At 47.3% G+C, this 12,215-nt stretch overlaps 1 protein-coding gene across 4 annotated transcripts in view; it reads right to left on the bottom strand.

The window, feature by feature from the left end:
* The window catches only part of PKIG (cAMP-dependent protein kinase inhibitor gamma), an 88,339-nt gene extending 85,146 nt beyond the window's left edge, over positions 1-3,193 (bottom strand). For 2 of the 4 annotated variants that reach the window (XM_016937972.4, XM_016937968.4), the window contains exon 1: positions 3,043-3,160. The gene's annotated coding sequence lies outside the window, so the exon portion shown is untranslated. Of the gene's footprint in view, positions 1-2,620; positions 2,957-3,042 lie in introns of those variants that run through there. The other 2 variants (XM_016937971.4, XM_016937974.3) reach the window with 2 other exon arrangements.
* Between the last annotated feature and the right edge of the window lie 9,022 nt (positions 3,194-12,215).

Raw genomic sequence — 12,215 nt, 5'->3', positions numbered from 1 at the left:
TCTAAGTATTTTTAGTTTAATTCTCTTGAATTTTCTCAGCAGACAATCATATCACAGGTAGAGATTTATATCATCCAGGTAGTGGTTAAGAGTAAAAGCTCTGGGTTCAGGTAAACCTAGATTCAAATACTGTGTGACCCTGAGTGAGCATGTTACCTCAGTTTCTTTATCCATAAATTTGCAATTATTAGAGGGCCTATCTCACAGGGTTGTTGTAAACATCACATTATTCATTAAGAACGGTGCATGAGGCCGGACGCAGTGGCTCATGCCTGTAATCCTAGCACCTTGGCAGGCCGATGCGGGTGGATTACTTGAGGTCTGGAGTTCGAGACCAGCCTGGTCAACATGGCAAAACCTCATCTCTACTAAAAATACAAAAATTAGCTGAGTGTGGTGGCTCGCACCTGTATTCCCAGCTACTTGGGGGGCTGAGGCAGGTGGATCGCTTGAGCACAGGAGGCAGAGGCTGCAGTGAGCCAAGATTGCACCACTACACTCCAGCATGGGCGACAGAGTGATACCCTGTCCCAAAAAAAAAAAAAAAAAGAACGGTGCATGAAAAGTACTTAACACAATACTAGTTCAATAAATGCCTGCTATCTGCCGACAATGAAAATTGTGACTTTCCTTCCACACTTATACCTTTATTTATTTTTGTTGCATTACACTGGTGCACTCCTTTCAGGAATAACCTGGCTTCCCACGTCTCCAAAAAGTAACAGGCATCAGACTCCTATTGAAGGATCTGTACTGTGGAGCTCCTCCACTCCCACCTTCTCAGGAAAGTTATACTATCAATTCTCCCTTTCATATCCTGTGTCTTCTCAGCCTTTCTCTCTCCACTGGCTCTTTGCCAACAGCATTTAATCTCTCTCATGCTCAAAAAAACTTCACCTATTCCCCAATCGCTCCTCAGCCTTCTCTCTACCTCCCTTCGCAGCCAAACTTCTCTGAGCTGCCTACACTTTGTCTTTCTCACATCCCACTCTTAACTCATCCCACTGATATATTATATTGAACCTTTGAAAGCTGCTGATATTATAGATTCCGCCCCAACCATTTCACCAAATCTGCTCAATGAGGTCCCAACCGACCTCCATATTTATTTACCCAAAAGGACACATTTTAATTTTTAACTTGTATTACTCGACATCTCAGCAACATCTACAAAGGCCAACCAACCTCTTCCTTTGGCCTTCATTACTATACTTTGCCGGTTTCTCTCCTGTTCCTGTTTCTCTAGCCATTTCTTTTAGTGTAGACTAAGTGCATGGCTCATTCTTCCAAGAGTATGCAATGCAGTAGCCCTGAATAATCTCAGCCTTTTTTTTTTTTGTCAACCTCTCTGGATGGATCTCTTTCAATATTGATCTTTAAGTTCCAGTTGTAGTGGACTGCTTTTGGCTCCATGAATGTACTTTTGAAAATGCTTGGAACATCCCCACGATAGCTAACTCAGACTACACCCTCCATACATTTTATCAAAACCCTACCTGAATCTCCAAACTATGCTAGATTGATCTTAACATGCGTCCCTTTTCACAATTCTCATCACAATTATAATCACTTGTTTGATGAATATTTTCTCCACCAATCTGTGATCTCCTTGAGGGCAGGGACCTGCTTCCTTACTACCTACACAGTGCCTTGCACATAGAAGAAGATGCTCATTAAATATTTTTTTAATTAGCCAGGTGCAGTGGTGTGCACCTGCAGTCCCAGCTGCTTGGGAGGCTGAGACAGGAGGATCACTTGAGCCCAGGAATCTGAGACCAGCCTGGGCAACATAGTGAGACCTCATCTCAACAATAAATACATACACGCACACACTGTCACACACACACGTATATATGAATCACCACAAATGAATGCCTGCAAAGTGAAAAACAGATGGGAGGAATGATAAGACCAAGAGAGAAACACAAAAAACTGATCTTTCTGAAACTATACCTCTGATCAAAGACACACACCTCCGGCTTAAAACCCTTTGATGGCTTCCCACTGCCCCCAACACAAAGCCCAAACTCCTCCACACTTACAGTCTTTCAGGAGGAGCACCTGCTTGTCTCTCAAACACCATCTAGCCAGACCCCCTCCAACTCTCATAATCTGCTCTCCAGCTAGCCTGAAATCCTTGCAGATTCCCAAGAAGTCTGCACTCTCTCCCCAAGGCTTTTCTCTACCTACTTTCTCTACCTGCTTTATCTACCCACAGCAAGGTACACTCCACCAGCCTCATCTTCTGGCCAACATAAAGACAGCCTTCATGTCTCATTTTGGAAGTCACCTTCTTTTGGCATCTCTCCCTGATCATCCACACTAACCTCACCTCCAGAAATCCAGCTTAACTGTTTTCTCTGTGCATTCACAGCCCCTCTGTATGTCCAAAATCATAACCGGAATCACTGTGAATTCTTGTTTACGAGTCTGTCTCCTCCGGAAAACTGTGGAGTTCCCTCAGGACACGATGTCTCTCGTTCACTTTTTTACCCTGGCTATCAGCCCGGGCCGTGGCTCACAATAAATGCTCAGTGATGGTCCTCCTTGTAGTAGTAGTAATAATAAAAGCTCCCATGTATTGAGGGCTTACCTCCACGAATTTTAAATATAAATTTACCTTGTAATAACGTCATCAGACAGGTGCTACCATGATTCCCATTTTGCAGACGATAAAACTGACGCACAAAGAAGTCAATCCTCTCTGGTCCCAGAAGAGTCACACACACAAATAAATTTTCTGCACAGTTTTGAGTTATTTTCTGGCCCCCAAACAAGAAGGGATTTTTTTTTTAAGAAACTTTCGAATGAGGTCGACCAATGGCTACAAATATAATAAACAGCCGAAAACGGACTCTCCCTGAACGCGGGGCGGGGTCAAAGGGCGCCGGGGGCGCCGTCCCCGGCGCGGCTGAGGGACAAAGATCGGGCCGCAGCCTCCCTCCCCGGGGTCCCCGGCGGCTCAGCCCCTCGCCCCCTGCGACGTGTCGACGCCAGGCCCGGAGCGTTGGGGCCGCAACCGGCCGCCCGGCTCCTGCTCACCTGCGGTCTCGCCGCCTCTCCGTGCCTGGGCCGCCGGTCCGCAGCGCCTCCCCGGGGCAGCCTAGCGCCCGCAGCCCGCAACCCGCAGCGCGCAACCCGCAGCGGAGCCCGTTGCCTTGGCGACCTGGGCTGCCGAACTCCCGCGGCACTCGCGCTACGGCGGCTCGGATGGGACCAGGACGGTTCGCGTCCCCTTCCGCAGCCGCGGAGGGGGCAGAGGAGGGACGAGGTGGGAGTCGAGGGCTGGGCTGCGAAGGAGGGATCCGGGTTGGAACTTGGCCCGGGGAAGATACGGAAAGGGGGACAGTGAGGCCAGGGGGAGGTCTTGGGCCGCGGGTGCTGCTTGTGCCTCAGTTTATCTCTCTGTAACCTCAAATGGGGACCGTGCGAGGAGGAGACAGGGCCTCAGGTGGTGGCTTGGTAGACTGGGTTTTTGTTATTTTGTTTTTGTTTTTGTTTTGAGACAGAATCTCACTCTGTCGCCCAGGCTGGAGTGCAGTGGCGCAATCTCGGCTCACTGCAACCTCTGCCCCCTGGGTTTGAGCGATTCTCATGCCTCAGCCTCCCGAGTAGCTGGGATTACAGGAAGGTGCCACCAGCCTGGCTAATTTTTGTATTTTTAGTAGAGACGAGGTTTCGCCATGTTGACCAGGCTGGTCTCGAACTCCGACCTCAGCTGATCCATCCGCCTGGGCCTACCAGCATGGTGGGATTTCAGGCGTGAGCCACCACTCCCTGCCAAGACTGGGAATATTTAAAGACAAGAAAACTGATGTGGGAGGGGTGGCAGATTCCTCTCTTTTATAGTCTCTGAAGGGGTGGTGTGGCAAAGAGTGAATAAATTGGTTTCTTTGATGGAGAATTAGATCACCAGATTTAATTTCAATATGAGGAATAATTTATTTTTCCTTGTGTCTAGCAACTACACTTCTTGGAATAACTCTGCAGATATGCTGAAACCTGAGCACAGAGGATATATTCATTAATTCATTTTTGTAAAAGCAAAAGGGTTGCGACCAGTCTAAATATCTATCAGGGGCTGGGCGCAATGGCTCACACCTGTCATCCTGAAACCGCCTTTGCAAAAAATCATAACTGAGATATCAGACCTAACTGACCCCATCTTCCTTCTAACCTCTAAAGTGTCCTGTTCATTCCTGGGTATAGGCTAAACCAGTTTTTTTTGTTTTTCTGTTTTTTGTTTTTTTTTTTGAGACGGAGTTTCACTCTTGTTGCCCAGGCTGGAGTGCAATGGCGCCAACTTGGCTCACCACAATGTCCGCCTCCTGAGTTCAAGTGATTCTCCTGCCTCAGCCTCCTGAGTAGCTGGGATTACAGGCATGCACCACCACGCCCAGCTAATTTTTTGTATTTTTAGTAGAGACAGGGTTTCTCCATGTTGGTCAGGTGATCCTCCCGCCTCGGCCTCCCAAAGTGCTGGGATTGTAGGTGTGAGCCACCATGCCAAGCCAGGCCAAACTAGCCTTGGGAAGGAATTTAGTGTATCATTTAAATAATAGCCCTTTCCAGAAAGCTAAACTGTTCTTGTAAAACAAATGAAAGGCCACAGGCCACCAGCCACCAAGCCAAGATGAGAAGGGCTGGAGTTCTAAATAGTACCCACCATTATTCTTATTCTAGAGGTCATAAGATTTTTTTGTTTTGTTTTTTTGAGACAGAGTCTTGCTCTGTCACCCAGGCTGGAGTGCAGTGGCACAATCTTGGCTTATTGCAACCTCTGCCTCACAGGTTCAAGCAATTATCATGCCTCAGCCTCCACAGTAGCTGGGATTACAGGGACCTGCCACCACGCCAGCTAATTTTTGTATTTTTAGTAGAGACGGGGTTTTGCCATGTTGGCCAGGCTGGTCTTGAACTCCTGACCTCAAGTGATCTGCCTGCCTCAGCTTCCCAAAGTGCTGGGATCACAGACGTGAGCCACTGTGCCTGGCCCCCAATTACTCTTGTGGTAAAATCGCTATTGTGAACCTAAGATCAGCCTTTTGAGATGTCTTTTCAGGTTTTTGCATTTCTAACAACCAGATGGCCCCACTGGACCTGCCAACCAGTTCTGTGGCCCTCATCCAGGAACTGACTCAGCAGAAGAGAACAGCTTTGACTCCCTGCAATTTCTGGTTTTTTTGTTTGTTTGTTTTGTTTTTTTGAGAAGGAATCTCGCTCTGTCACCCAGGCTGGAGTGCGTGGCGCGATCTTGGCTCACTGCAAGCTCCACCTCCTGGGGTCACGCCATTCTCCTGCCTCAGCCTCCCGAGTAGCTGGGACTACAGGCACCCGCCACCACACCCGGCTAGTTTTTTTGTATTTTTAGTAGAGATGAGGTTTCACCGTGTTAGCCAGGATGGTCTCCATCTCCTGACCTCGTGATCCACCCGCCTCGGCCTCCCAAAGTGCTGGGATTACAGGCATGAGCCACCGCGCCCAGCGACTCTCTGCAATTTCATCCTCCAGCCAAGCAATCAGCACTCCCAATTCATTGGCCCCCTACCCACCAAATTATCCTTAAAAACTCTGATCCTTGAGTTTTCGGGGAGGATGATTTGAGTAATAACAAAACTCTGGGCTCCCGCACAGCAGGCTTTGTGTGAATTACTTTCTCTGTCGCAATTCCCCCTTCTTGATTAATCAGCTCTGTCTAGGCAGCGTGCAAGGTGAACCCCTTGGGCAGTCCAGCACTTTGGTAGGCTGAGGCAGGCAGATTGCTTGAGCCCAGGAGTTCAAGACCAGCCTGGGCAACATAGTGAGACCTCACCTCTACAAAAAATAAAAAAATTAGCCAGGTGTGGTGGTGTGCACCTGTAGTCCCAGCTACTCAGGAGGCTGAGGTGGGAGGATCCCTTGAGCCCGACAGGCGGAGGTTGCAGTCAGCAGAGACTGTGCCATTGCACTCCAGCCTGAGTGACAGAGGGACACCCTGTCTCAAAAAAAAAAAAAAAAAAGCCAGCCACGGTGGCTCACGCCTGTAATCCCAGCACTTTGGGAGGCCGAGGCAGGCGGATCATGAGGTCAGGAGACCAAGACCGTCCTGGCCAACGTGGTGAAACACCATCTCTACTAAAAATACAAAAATTAGCCAGACGTGGCAGCGCACTCCTGTAGTCCCAGCTACTTGGGAGGCTGAGGCAGGAGAATTGCTTAAACCCGAGAGGCAGAGGCTGCAGTGAACGGAGATCACGCCCCTGCACCCCAGCCTGGACGACAGAGCGAGACTCTGTCTCAAACGAAAAAAAAAGTCTATCCTTAGGGAACTGAGGAAATAAATTATGATACATCCATAAAATAAAATAGATTACCGTAGCAAGAATTAAGAGGGACCAAGGTAGATATAGACGTAGATACAGTTTAGATACAGAGCTGTCTTCAAGCTGTGTAACCAGCCAGGGGGTTTACCTCGCCTGCTACCTAGACAGAGCTGACTTATCAAGACAGGGGAGTTGCAACAGAGAAAGAGTAATTCACACAGAGCCGGCTGTGTGGGAGACCGGAGCTTTATTATTACTCAAATCAGTCTCCCTGAGCATTTGGGGATCAGAGTTTTTTGTTTGTTTGTTTGTTTTGAGACGGAGTCTGTTGCCCAGGCTGGAGTGCAATGGCACAATCTCCACTCCCTGCAGCCTCTGCCTCCCCAGTTCAAGTGATTCTCCTGCCTCAGTCTCCAGAGTAGCTGGGACTACAAGGCATGCGCCACCATGCCTGGCTAATTTTTTGTATTTTTTTTAGTACAGACAGGGGTGTCACCATATTGGCCAGGCTGGACTAGAACTCCTGGCCTCAAGTGATCCACCCGCCTCAGCCTCCCAAGGTACCAGGATTACAGGCATGAGCCACCGCTCCAGGCTGGGGATCAGAGTTTTTAAGGTTAACTTGGTGGGTGGGGGGAAGCCAGTGAGCAAGGAGTGCTGATTGGTCAGGTAGGAGATGAAATCATGGGAAGCTGAAGCTGTCCTCTTGCACTGAGTTCCTGGGTGCGGGCCACAAGATCAGATGAGCCACTTTATCAATCTGTGTGGTGCCAGCTGATCCATCAAGTTCAGGGTCTGAAAAATATCTCAAGCGCTGATCTTAGCAGAAGTTCAGGGAGGGTCAGAATCTTGTAGCCTCCAGCTGCATGACTCCTAAACCATAATTTCTAATCTTGTGGCTAATTTGTTAGTCCTACAAAGGCAGTCTAGTACCCAGACAAGAGGAAGGTTTGTTTTGGGAAGGGGCTGTTATCATCTTTGTTTTAAACTATAAACTAAGTTCCTCCCAAAGTTAGTTCAGCCTACACCCAGGAAGGAACAAGGACAGGTTAAAGGTTAGAACGAAGATGAAGTTAGATCTTTTTCACTGTCTCCGTCATAATTTTGCAAAGGCAGTTTCAGCTATGTATACGGCAATAGTCTCCGAACTAGTCCCGCCATTGCTTCTACTATAACCCTCAACCCTAACCCATCCCTGCTCCAGTCTTTATTCCAACCAGCAGCCAGAATGATCCTTTTGAAAGGTAAACACGGCCGGGCGCAGTGGCTCATGCCTGTAATCCCAACACTTTGGGAGGCCAAGGCACGTGGATCACGAGGTCAAGAGTACAAGACCATCCTGGCCAACATAGTGAAACCATGTCTCTACTAAAAATACAAAAATTAGCTGGGCGTGGTGGCGTGCGCCTGTAGTCCAGCTACTCGGGAGGCTGAGGCAGGAGAATTGCTTGAACCTAGGAGGCCGAGGTTGCAGTGAGCCGAGATCACGCCACTGCACTCCAGCCTGGTGAAAGAGTGAGACTCCGTCTCAAAACAATAAATAAAATAAAATGTAAACACAATTGGCGCGGTGGCTGAAGGCTTTTTTTTGAAACTCCAGCTTAAAAAAAAAAAGTAAGCATGACCATGTCCCTCACCTGCTCAAAAGCTTTCAACTGTTTCCCCATTACATTTAGAATAAGATGTAGAGTTGTTGTCACCATCAACAAGGCTGGAAGTGAACTGCCCCCTGAATACTTGTCCAACCTCATCTCTCACCATTTTCCCTCTCAGCTGTCACCATTGGAGGGTGTCCAGGTTCTTGGCATCTTGAACAAAGAATTGGACACAACACACAAAGCAAGAAGGAATGAAGGAATTTATTGAAAATGAAAGTACGGGCTGGGCGTGGTGGTTCACGCCTGTAATCCCAGCACTTTGGGAGGCCGAGGCGCGCGGATCACGAGGTCAGGAGTTCGAGACCAGCCTGGCCAACATGGTGAAACCCCGTCTCCACTAAAAATACAAAAAGTAGCTGGGCATGGTGGTGCACACCTGTAATCCTAGCTACTCAGGAGGCTGAGGCAGGAGAATTGCTTGAACCTGGGAGGTGGAGGTTGCAGTGAGCCGAGTTTGAGCCACTGTACTCCAGCCCGGGCCACAGAGCAAGACTCCATCTCACCAATTCACTCCGCAGTGTGGGAGGGGGCCCAAGCATAGGAGCTCAAGGGCCCCTGTTACAGAATTTTTGGGAGTTTAAATACCCTCTACTTGGGACACGCCCTATGTAAATGAAAAGGATGAAGTAAAGTTACAAAGTCATTTACTTGGCCTACACCCTATGGAGAGGATATTTCCTGTCATAGCTGAAGTGTGAATCAGCCTTTTGTTCCCCGCCTCCAGACTCTGTTTTCCTGCCTTAAAGCATGCTTTCATCTCAGGGCATTTTCTCCTGCTCTTCCTCCAGGTATCTTTATGGCTTGCTTCCTCGGTTCCCTCATGTCTGTGCTCCAGTGTCAAGCCCTCTAAAAGACCTGCCCAGACTACTCTTGAAAATAGTAGGGCCGGGCGCAGTGGCTCGTTCCTGTAATCCCAGCACTTTGGGAGGCCTAGGTGCGCGGATCACTTGAGGTCAGGTGTTCAAGACCAGCCTGGCTAACATGGCGAAACCCTGTCTCTACTAAAAATACAAAAATTGGCCAGGTATGGTGGTATGTGCCTGTAATTCCAGCTACTGGGGAGGCTGAAGCATGAGTATTGCTTCAACCCAAGAGGCTGAGGTTGCAGCGAGGTGAGATCATGCCACTGCACTCCAGCCTGGGTGACGGAGTGAGACCCTGTCTCAAAAAAATAAAATAAAATAAAATAAAGAAAAGAAAATAATGGACCCCCACCAACTCTGTATTCTCCTTTCTCTTTTTTCACAGCTCTTGTCAGTGTCTGAGTGTTATATTATATACGTGTGTGTTTGTTGCTTGTCTTTTTTCCCTACAGCATAAGGTCTTTTAAGGGTGGGCACTTTGTTTTGTTCTGTACTATTTTCTTATCACTGGCAACAGTGCCTGACACATAGTAATAGCATGGTAAATATTTATCGAATGAACTAATAAGTTAAGTGAAAAAAAAGCGGCGGGTGGATCACCTGAGGTCAGGAGTTCAAGACGAGCCTGGCCAACATGGTGAAACCCTGTCTCTACTATAAATACAAAAAAAAATTAGCCAGGCATGGTGGTGGGCACCTGTAATCCTAGCTACTCAGGAGGCTGAGGCAGGAGAATCGCTTGAACTCAGGAGGCGGACGTTGCAGTGAGCCGAGATTGTGCCACTGCACTCCAGCCTGGGCGACAGAGCGAGACTCTGTCTCAAAAAAAAAAAAAAAAAAAAAAGTGCCATAATGCTGGCATATGCATATTCCTGTAGGAACTCTGAAAGGAGATCTGGGAGATGGGGGTGGGGGAAGGGTGGGAAGGACACTTCATTTTCACCATGTGCTCCTTTATGCAGTATGTTATAACCAAGTACATGTGTTATCTTTTCAACAACATACGGGGGGAAATAACCTAGGTTTTTTCACTCGCGTCCGTGTGAAGAGACCACCAAACAGGCTTTGTGTGAGCAACAGGGCTGTTTATTTCACCTGGGTGCAGGCGGGCTGAGTCCGAAAAGAGAGTCAGCGAAGGGAGATAGGGGTGGGGCCGTTTTATAGGATTTGGGTAGGTAAAGGAAAGTTACAGTCAAAGAGGGTTTTTCTCTGATGGTCAGGGGCGGGGGTCACAAGGTGCTCAGTGGGGGAGCTTTTGAGCCAGGATGAGCCAGGAGAAGGAATTTCACAAGGTAATGTCATCAGTTAAGGCAGGAACAGGGCATTTTCACTTCTTTCATGGTGGAATGTCATCAGTTAAGGCAGGAACAGGCCATCTGGATGTGTATGTGAAGGTCACGGGGGTATGATGGCTTAGCTTGGGCTCAGAGGCCTGACAGGTTTGACAATGGATGTGTAAAGATGGGAGGAGCTGCCTTGGGTGGCAGTGAGCCCCCTACCCTAGAAGAGATGTTGCTGAGGGGTTTCTGCCTGAGGCGGGAAATTGGAGTAGATGATCACAAAGATCTGCTCTCCTCGCTTTGGCCAAGTAGAAGTGACACACTCAACCAGTTAGGGCCAGAAACACTAAGAGATGGGTGGGATCCTACATGTGGGAGGACAAATGCTTACAGGTAAGAAAATGAAAAACTGTTCAGCTGACAGCTAGACCTAATGTTTCTAACTGAACAAAAACAGTGATCACAGAATATAAACAAAGATCAGACAAGACCACCATGTAGTTGGATCAAGATACAGACAAAGCCACTCTGGTACCGCAAATAGGACTCAACATCTTCCAATTCTGACTAATATGAGTGGATTTTGCTTCTTTTTTTGTAACCGAGCGAATTATAGAGAAACGCCACACTCTGAGACGAATTCAGGAGTCCTTTATTAGCCGGCAACTGAGAGATGGCTAGTGCTTAAAATTCTCTCGGCCCCGAAGAAGGGGCTAGATTTTCTTTTATACTTTGGTTTAGAAAGGGGAAGGGGAGCCTAGCTGAGGCAATCTTACAGAAGTAAAACAGGCAAAAAAGTTAAAAAGACAAATGGTTACAGGAAAACAAACAGTTCCAGGTGCAGGGGCTTTAAATCCATCACAAGGTGATAGATGTGGGGGCTTTGGGTACCATCAGCCGGACAAAAATGCAGGGGCTTAGGGTACTATCAACCGGGTGAATTCCTGGAAACTGCAGCTATCGCTTGCCACAGTATCTTATCAGTTAATTGCATTCTTTGATGTGCTGGGAGTCAGCTTGCACAAGTTAAATCCTTGAGGAAGTGGGATGGGTAAGGAGCGGCAAGTGAAGGAGCCAAAATGGAGTTTGTCTGTCTCCCTCAGCTAAGGGAGAGTCAATTCAGGTTAAGACAAGGTAGGGTATCACACTTTTCCAAGGACTAATCTAGCCTTGTTTTAATCCTTCTTCCTTCTGGATAAAAATTTGTAAGATACCTAATCACTGAATTGCCTCTACTCCTTGACTGTGTCCAATCCAAAACTGTTCTCCTCCTCCTTAAACTCTCCTTAGATTTAGTTACCCAGCATAAACCCAAATCCTAAAATAAGTTCTCCCCAGTCACCTCTTACCAAGACACCTTATATTTTCTCTGGTATGTGTTCTCCCTTTCTGAACAAGCTAAATAAACCTAATTCTTTTTGACTACAGGTATGTTTCTGGTAGAATTCGATCTGTAAAATTTATCACAGTCTTAGCTCTCTTAAGTCCAGACCAGCAATACTCAGACAGGAAGAAGCAAGAATGTTAAGGACTACCTGGAAAGTTCAGTGGTCCTGAAGCAACTTGACTTGAGCTGGTATTTGTGTATGTGTGGTGAGGAGAGGGATCTGGGAAAAGAGAGGTAGGAATTATTAAATGTGAGTAGTTCTCTTTCTTCTTTCATCAGCCCTTTTCATGGCCTTGGGCAAACTTTGAGCCTCATTCCAGTTCTGTAAAAGATGAATTTGGAATACATTTTCAAGGAATCCAGGAAATAACAACCCCAAATATGCCACACTGGTATGATGATTGCTTGGGGAACAGCACATGGAGAGAGGGGCTTTTCATGAATTTCCCTTATCAAACTAAAGGCTGACAATCCAGAAGGAATTCAATTATGAATCCCCTTCCAGAGAGTTTTATCTATCAGGGAAGATTAACACACCACAGGAGAAGAGATTGAAGTGTGACACCTTGTTGTCCAGACATCATCGTTTGCCACATTCCACCTAAACTATTATATGTGTAAGTAAAAAGTGTTTTCATTTTCTTCTTTAAGTGAACTCTCAAATTTGACATGTATTTTGAAAGGAATATTTACATCACTGCTTAAATGGGAAATCAGCATTGCTC

This window comes from Pan troglodytes, chromosome 21 (genome assembly GCF_028858775.2).
Source record: "Pan troglodytes isolate AG18354 chromosome 21, NHGRI_mPanTro3-v2.0_pri, whole genome shotgun sequence".
Classification (NCBI taxonomy): Eukaryota; Metazoa; Chordata; class Mammalia; order Primates; family Hominidae; genus Pan; species Pan troglodytes.
The sequence above is the reverse complement of the archived record's forward strand: the minus strand, read 5'-3'. Positions and strand labels throughout refer to the sequence as shown.